This window comes from Parasteatoda tepidariorum, chromosome 10 (assembly GCF_043381705.1).
Source record: "Parasteatoda tepidariorum isolate YZ-2023 chromosome 10, CAS_Ptep_4.0, whole genome shotgun sequence".
Lineage (NCBI taxonomy): Eukaryota > Metazoa > Arthropoda > Arachnida > Araneae > Theridiidae > Parasteatoda > Parasteatoda tepidariorum.
Genome location: NC_092213.1, coordinates 19,544,743 through 19,552,818, shown reverse-complemented (window position 1 = coordinate 19,552,818; position 8,076 = coordinate 19,544,743). Strand labels below are relative to the sequence as shown.

Here is an 8,076-nt window from a genome sequence, read left to right as displayed (position 1 = left end):
TATATATATATATATACTCTATTCCACGTCATAACAGTGATAAGCTATTAATGACATAACTGGAAAAATATTTGAGAAAATATAAATCAAAATAAACTGATATGAATCTGATAGAAACATTATATCAGGAATAGTTCAAACAGCTGCAATAACAAGAAAACGGGAATCACCCAAACAGCTTTTAAACACTACACAAATGAAAAATATCCACAAAAGGAAAAGCACAAAAATATGAGTTGAAATAGAAGTACTGATGGACAGGACAGTGTCTTTAGGGGATACCATTACCAACATTTCCCGCACTGACGACATGGTACTGCCCCTCCCTCTATTTTCATATTTACTGATTAAATGCTTGCAAGATCCTAGTAGATCTACTTTTTCGATTGTCTAAATCGTAAAATTTTTGCTTAAGATAATTTTTTTCAATGGCAAGGTTATATGCGAGACATTATGCAGTTGGAAATTGTAGTATGCTAACAATGCTGAATATATAAAAAAAATAGACAAATCTATAGATTATCTAGCTAGCATAAAATTACACAAATGACTCTTATGGGAATAGCATCTCATATTTTTAACAGTTTCTACAAGTAATCAGTAGTTATTGTCCGTGTAAAATGCCACACTTTTTTTCAAATATGGAAAATATAACTGTTAATGCACAAAACAATGTGAATAAAGCATAACAAATTACAGAATGATCATATCTTAGTTTCAGATCTCTAAACAGGAATTTCATTCAGTGTCTTAATACCAAATGACAGGAGAAAGTAAAGAGACAAACACGTGCAACGCGGTTTAATGAATCTTTTTTAAACTATGTATAAATGAATAGTTACATAGATATATTCTAAGACATCATATGTTTTATTGNATATATATATATACTATTCTACGTCGCCATAACCGCGATAAGCTATTAATGATGTAACTGGAAAAATATTTGAGAAAATAAAAATTAAAATAAATTAAAAGGAATCTGATAAAAACATTATATCAGGACTAGTTCAAACAGCTGCAATAACAGGAAAACGGGAGTCATCCAAACAGCTTTTAAACACTGCACAAAGGAAAAATATCCACAAAAGAAAGACCACAAAAATATAAGTTGAAATAGAAGGACTGATGGACAGGGCAGTGTCTTTAGGGGATAGCATTATCAACGTTTCCCGCTCTGACGACATGGTAATACTCCCCCCCCCCCATTTTCATATTTACTGATCTATTTTTTCTATTGTTTAAATCGTAAAAGTTTTGCTTGAGATAATTTTTTGCAATGGCAAGGTTATATGCGAGATATTATGTAGTTGGAAATTGTAGTATGCTAAAGATGCTGAATACATAAAAAAAAAATTGAAATATCTATAGATTATCTAGTTAGCATAAAATGAAACGAATGACTCAAATGGGAATAGCATCTCATAATTGTAGCATTTTCTACAAGTAATCAGCAGTTATTGTCCGTGTAAAACGCCACATTTTTTTTTAAATATGAAAAAAAAAACTGTCAAAGGAACAAAACAATGTGAATAAAGCATAACAAATTGCAGAAATGAACATATTTTAGTTTCAGAACTCTAATTAGGAATCTTCTTCAGTGTCTTAATACCAAATGACAGGAGAAAGTAAAGAGACAAACACGTGCAACGCGGTTTAATGAATCTTTTTTAAACTATGTATAAATGAATAGTTACATAGATATATTCTAAGACATCATATGTTTTATTGAATTCAGACAGAGTACAGATTATAATCAGTACGTGTACATCTAACAATATTCCTTTTTAACGCATTTGTCGTCCGATTCTCTTCGAATAGTACCATAAGCACAATCACATTTAAAGTCACAAATTGCCGGACATGGCATCATCTTAGAAGGCGGATTCGTGTAATGAGAACAAGTCAGAGGGCATCTTGAGTGGCAACCGAATACTTCCCCTTCCGGGCAATTCTCTTCTGCAATTAATACACTTGGATTAGCATTATAATAAATTTAATTAAAAATATGCATGCTCAATTATATATGTGGGGAGTGAGGTTACAGACCATGTCAACTTTCATCTATGAAAAGGTACCCCATCATAGATTATATATATATATATAACGTCGTTGCCTGCCGAGTGGAAGGATTAAAACAGGTCTTAGGCAAGGCAGGGAAGGAGGGTACAAAATTTACTTTTTAATTATTAGACAGAGCAGTCATGAAAGTGCACACGAAAAGTTGTGTTTCTTCATTATATGTTAGGGAAAATCTTGCAAAGTAAATCCGTAAATTGTTTTAATTTAGGGAAAGAGGAAAATCTAAGTAATTGTAATTGTAATAGGTCGCGAGATTCCAACAAAAAGCGAAGGGAAAAATGTCTTCCTTTTAATTAAACGCATGATTGAGCCAAAAATAGACTTAAGAAAGGGATGTGAATTTAAAAGTGTGAGATAGCATTTCGATTAGATTAATAAAATAAAATAAAAGGATATTCAGAAAAGAACTAACAAAGAAAGATTAATTGAAGCTTTTGATGTTACATCCCCCCCCCGCCGAAAACTTTTAACTACAATCGAAAAATTTTTAAAATTTTCCATTTGCAAAATCTTTCCTATGGTAAACGTACAATTAAAATAAGAAGAATCAAATTTGCAATGTTAACAATATATAAAAATAATATGAATTATAAAAAATTTACATTTGTACTCATGGTAAAAATTTTAACACAATTAAAAATCTGTAGTACCATTATCAGCAAATTTAAGATTTTCATTTTCAACTGTTTTTTTTTTGACTTAACAGTTTTTTCAGTTCCAAGTCTTTTGCTTAAAGATCAGAGCACAGTTTTTTCATTATGAGAAGTATTCTTCATAATAACACAATTTAAGTTAGCCCTTCAATCACGATGATAAAAATTTATAAACATCTTTTAAAAATGTTGTAAGTTAAAATGTTAAACATAAAATACAGTAAAACAGTTTTACAGGAAAAATTTCAATCGGAAATTGGACTTGAGTATTGTTCAGCTTGTTTGAAAACAAAATAAAATAAAAAATGACACAGTGGTAGTTATTCTGAAGTCCAAGGCTTCAGAATTGTCTTCATTTCACTTTATTTATTATTTACCTTACATATTTGTTACTTTAATAGGTTAATATTAATATTTCAAAAATTTTTACAAAATATCCTGAAGTTGGGAATTTATTATCTTGGATTTGCATAATTCCGTCAACATGATTTTGACAATGTTTTATACACCATTATCGCATTTAGTCTCAAGAATATTTGAAAATTCAAGATTATTTTCAGTTTTGCTATTTAAATCTTTATTTTCAAGTCTATTTTCTGTTTTAATTTTCCTTAAGTTCACTTCGTTTGCATTCTTGTTATTCTCATTTATTTATTTTATGTCCAAAATTCTCTTTTCTTTTATTAATTTTTTTCTCGCTCTTATTTTTCCTTTCTTTCTACTTTCTATATTTATTTATACTTTTTCTTTATTGGTATTTTTATTGCAATCATTAGCCAGAATCTCAGGAAAAATGTGTAAGGGCAAGTTGCTTTTATAATCAGAAAAGGTGATGTCTTCTCAGATTCTACATTACAACCCGTTTAACACGATTAATCACTAATTGAAATCCAAACAAGCTTTCAAATTTAATATGGTATTAAGGTAAATCAGTTTTTAAAATTAGACTGACCGAGCCATTTTTCTTATTTTTAATCTGAAGTGCAAGTTTGGTTAATTAGCAAGTTACCTTTTCTTTGCTTTCATTTATATATTTCTTTCTTTTTAGACATAAATTTTTTTCAAAAATTCCAGTTCGGATATTCTTTTAAAGTAATTTTTGTGTAGAGTTCTTAATTGGTAATTTAATTTGTCACAATTGTATTAGGAAGTTCAAATGCTTTCATTTCTATTTAAAACGTATTTTTAAGTGCATTCGGTTACTATTACTTTTCACTTTGTATTTGATCACTTTATCTCCATATTGGAATTGACTCTCAGCAATAAGAAACTTTGTTTGTTTATGGAAATGTCTGAGCTAGAACTGAGCTATGAACTAATTACCAGAGTTGGAATCAAGCATTAATGCGTCATTGTACTTGAATTCAAATTCTAAAAACAATTATTTTATTTCCTTTTCCAAATTATTTGTATTAGTTTCAATATTTCTTGATTTAATTTATAATTTCTGCCACACCACAATTGCATTCATATATTAAAAATTAATTTCAATAACTATTGTAGTTGCATTTAGAAGAGAAAAATGTTTGAATAGTATTTTTATCTTAACCCTAAACACTATAGTAAAGTAAAAATATAAATTCTACTAATTAATAGATCGTAGAAACTGTGACACATAAAACAATAAATATGAAAATAATTTCTTGAAACATTTTTTATGCCAATCAAAAACAATCAGTTCACTGAAAATAAAAATTTCAAGAGAAAAAAAATTTCAACAGTGAATACGATCAATGTATAAAAATTAATTGTTTCAATGGAAAGTATGAGAAAAAAGAATTTTAAAATCATAATCATAGCCTATGATTTTTGTTTATTTACATGAGTGCTTTTTTTCAGTAATCAATAAAATTTAATGAAATAAATGTTTTATGAGTTAAATATAAAAATACCACAAAGGATACGTAGCTGGATAAAGTTCGAATTAATTCGGCACTGGGAGAGGCATAACTAAGCTTTCTGTAAGTCACTTGTAAAGGAAAGGGATGTGATTTCAGACAAACTTTTTAATTATCAGGAGTCTGATGCAGTTTTTTTTTAGTTCAAAGGGGGAGAAAATATCGAAGCTCAGCTTTCTAGTAGTATTCATCGCCTTCAGAACGTAGACATAACATGCGGCATAAGGAAAGTCGATGATCTTTAAGACAAGTTCCACTTTTTTTTTCTTCCAGACGTGGACACGTACCTAGGTTTGCAAAACCCTTAACCGTATAGTCCACGTCTGGACGACAGTCTAGCTCGCACAATACGCGGCACATAAGTAAACCATTACAAAATTCATAACTGCACCACAAGTACAAAGCACAATTGCGCAATACAGATGACAATAATGCGTATCACATTAGTTAAATTTAAAAAAATAATAATAATAAAAGAAAAAAATAAGCAAAGAGAACAATAAATGAAGCGAATTTTGCTATATACATAATAATTGAAAAAAAAGAAGCAAAAAGAAAACAAATAAAGAAAATGTAAACGAGTGAAATGTATGATGAAGTACAAAATCAAAAACTGTTAAACGCTTTCAAGATTACTTAAAAAGTCAGGTTTAATTAAAATTTTAATAAGGAGTCGTTTTCTGCTAGAAAATTCATTACGTTAATTAATTTAGAGTTTAATGTTTTATTTGTAAGAAAGTTTTTTTGCCAAATATGTAAATTACTAATGTTTGAAAGTCGTGTATGCCATGATATTGTGCAAAGACAAGTTGATAAGTAATGCTCTGGTGTACCTGGTTGACCACAGGTACAAAGGTTTGTATCCGAGATATGAAGGTAATGAAAGAAAGAAGGAAAAGGGCCGTGATCTGTTAGGAACCAGGTGACTTGTTTAATTGGAATTGAATTGAAGTAGTTGACATTATTGATGATGTTAAACAGACGTCTTCCTCTATCGGAATTATTCCATTGGTTTTGCCAATTACTAGATAAAGATTTTTTAAGAGATTGTTTTAGGTGTGAAACAGGGAAAGGAATAATTTTTAATGCTTTGTGTTGCTTTTTTGGCCAATTCGTCCGCTCTTTCATCACCTTCTTTATTGTTATGCGCTTTAATCCAAGTGATTTGAATCGCGGTGTCCATTAGTGCATGTTGAATGTCTTTGGTTATGAGGTTGGTTGATCCTGCGTCTTTAATTGATGTTATTGAGGCTTTAGAGTCTGACCAGATTTTGTCTGTTATTGTCTACTTTATTTGTCTGTTAAAGTTTGAGTTATTTTTGATGTGTTTTACACATTCTAATATTGCCAATTGTTCCGCCTGAAAAATAGAGTTGTTAATATCCAATGCGAAGGTTTGTGAATGAACATTGTTAAGAAATGCGAATGCAGTGCCTGTTTCAGTTTTGGAACCGTCCGTGAAGAAGTTGGCATCTTTTCTAAAGTCGTAGTTACCTTGCTCAGTTAAAGAGATTTTGTTTTTTATATAATAAGATGGGTGATAAATTGGCACTTTTAATTTATTTTCATAGTCCTGATGATTATAACTTATCTGATGGAAGATTGCATTTTTTTAAATTTGAGTTAATGTTGTTGAGCATGACAAGAGCATAATCTGGTCTGGAAGAGGGGGAATATTTGTTAAAACATGAAGATCTGCCGTGGGGGTAGAGTGGTAAGCCCTGGTCATATTCAAAAGGAATTTGCGGTGAATCGAAATTAAGGTTCTAAATGTCCGGGGTGAGATATTTTTTGCCCAAATATTGCAACCGTGTGCTAGAGAGGGGACTATTACTGTGTTATAAATGAGTTTTCTTGCTTTTTGATTTATTCCCCAAGATTTATTATTGATTTTGTAACGAGAATTGAGAAGAGTGTTTGCCTTTTCTTTAAGGATATTGACATGAGGACCCCAATTCAATTTTTTATCGATTACAACTCCAAGGTACCTAAAATGATTTGTTTGCTTAATTTTTTCGTTGTTAACTTTGAAGATTGCACCCCTGTTAGTGTTGTAAAAATGTATATAGGCTGTTTTATCAGTTGAAAGAGTTAAAGAATTGTTGGTGATCCAATTGTGAATACGATTTAGAGTTAGATGCGATACTTGTTCTAACTGCCTCCTAGAGTTGGCATATGTAAGAATTATCAAGTCGTTAGCAAAGGCTTGTATTATGGAGTTTTCAAACTGCATTTTCAAAAGGTTATTAATTACTAAATTCCACGCAGTCGGTCCTATGCAAGACCCTTGTGGGCAGCCTTTTTGAATTATTTTTGTTACATATCCCCGATTTGTAGCTAAGATGACTTGCCTGTTCGTATTGATGCTTTCTATTATAAAACAAAGATTGGAAGGGACTTGGTACATTGACAATTCTCTATTAATTAGATCATACTGGATATTGTCAAATGCCCCTTTGATGTCGAGCGAGATTGCCGCAACGTGTTTGTGAATATTTTTTGAAAGTGATAGGTTATCTTTGAAATTTTCTAGTGCTATATTGACCGATTTACCAAATCTAAAACCGTATTGTAAATCAGACAGTGCGTTGAGTTTCTCTAAATGAAAAGTTAGTCTCTTAACGATTAATTTCTCTAGGAATGACAAGTTTCACTGGACGAAATTATCATTAATATAAACAAAAAGTTTGATCACTGAAGAATTTATTTTTTGGTGAACATACTGGTTGAATTATTAATTGCCATTAGTTGAAGAATTTAACTGATAAATTTTCAACTGTCTATATGAATGAGATATTTCCATATTTTTTCCATATTTTTTTATTTTTGTTTTTTTATTTCCATATTTTTTTATTTCCATATTTTCCATATTTTTGATGCAACCTCTTCCGATTGATATAATTTCAAAATTTTAGATGATTATTTTAATGAGATATTACATATCTGTGATGTTCCGTACCCCCTCCGGTACCTTTTAAACCTGCGAACTTATAACGTCGTTGCCGAGTGGAAGGATTAAAACAGGTCTTAGGAAGGGAAGGAGGGTACAAAATTTGTTTATTAATTATTAGACAGATCAGTCATGAAAGTGCACACGAAAAGTTGTTTTTCTTCATTATATGTTAGGGAAAATCTTGCAAAGTAAATCCGTAAAATGTTTCAATTTAGGGAAAGAGGAAAATCTTAGTAATTGTAATTGATTTATCAAATAGGTCACGAGATTCCCACAAAAAGCGAAGGGAAAAATGTATTTCTTTTAATTCAATGCATGTTTGAGCCAAAAATAGATTTAAGGACAGGATGTGAATTTAAAAGTGTGAGGTGAGAAAGCATTTCGATTAGATTAATAAAATAAAGAAAATGATACGAGTATTCAGAAAAGAGCTAATATAGAAAGATTAATTGAAGCTTTTTATGTTATATATAAATATATATATATATAT

The 8,076-nt window shown here is 30.2% G+C and overlaps 1 protein-coding gene and 1 non-coding gene across 2 annotated transcripts in view; one reads left to right on the top strand and one right to left on the bottom strand.

Annotated features, from left to right (window-relative positions):
* The window catches only part of LOC107437016 (uncharacterized), a 256,380-nt gene that overhangs the window by 148,668 nt on the left and 99,636 nt on the right, over positions 1-8,076 (top strand). The gene's annotated exons all lie outside the window — the stretch shown is intronic.
* LOC107440244 (uncharacterized) overlaps positions 1,705-8,076 on the bottom strand; it is a 10,332-nt gene continuing 3,960 nt past the window's right edge. The window contains exon 2 of the transcript XR_011637856.1: positions 1,705-1,959. This is a non-coding gene — a transcript (uncharacterized protein). The remainder of the gene's footprint in view (positions 1,960-8,076) is intronic.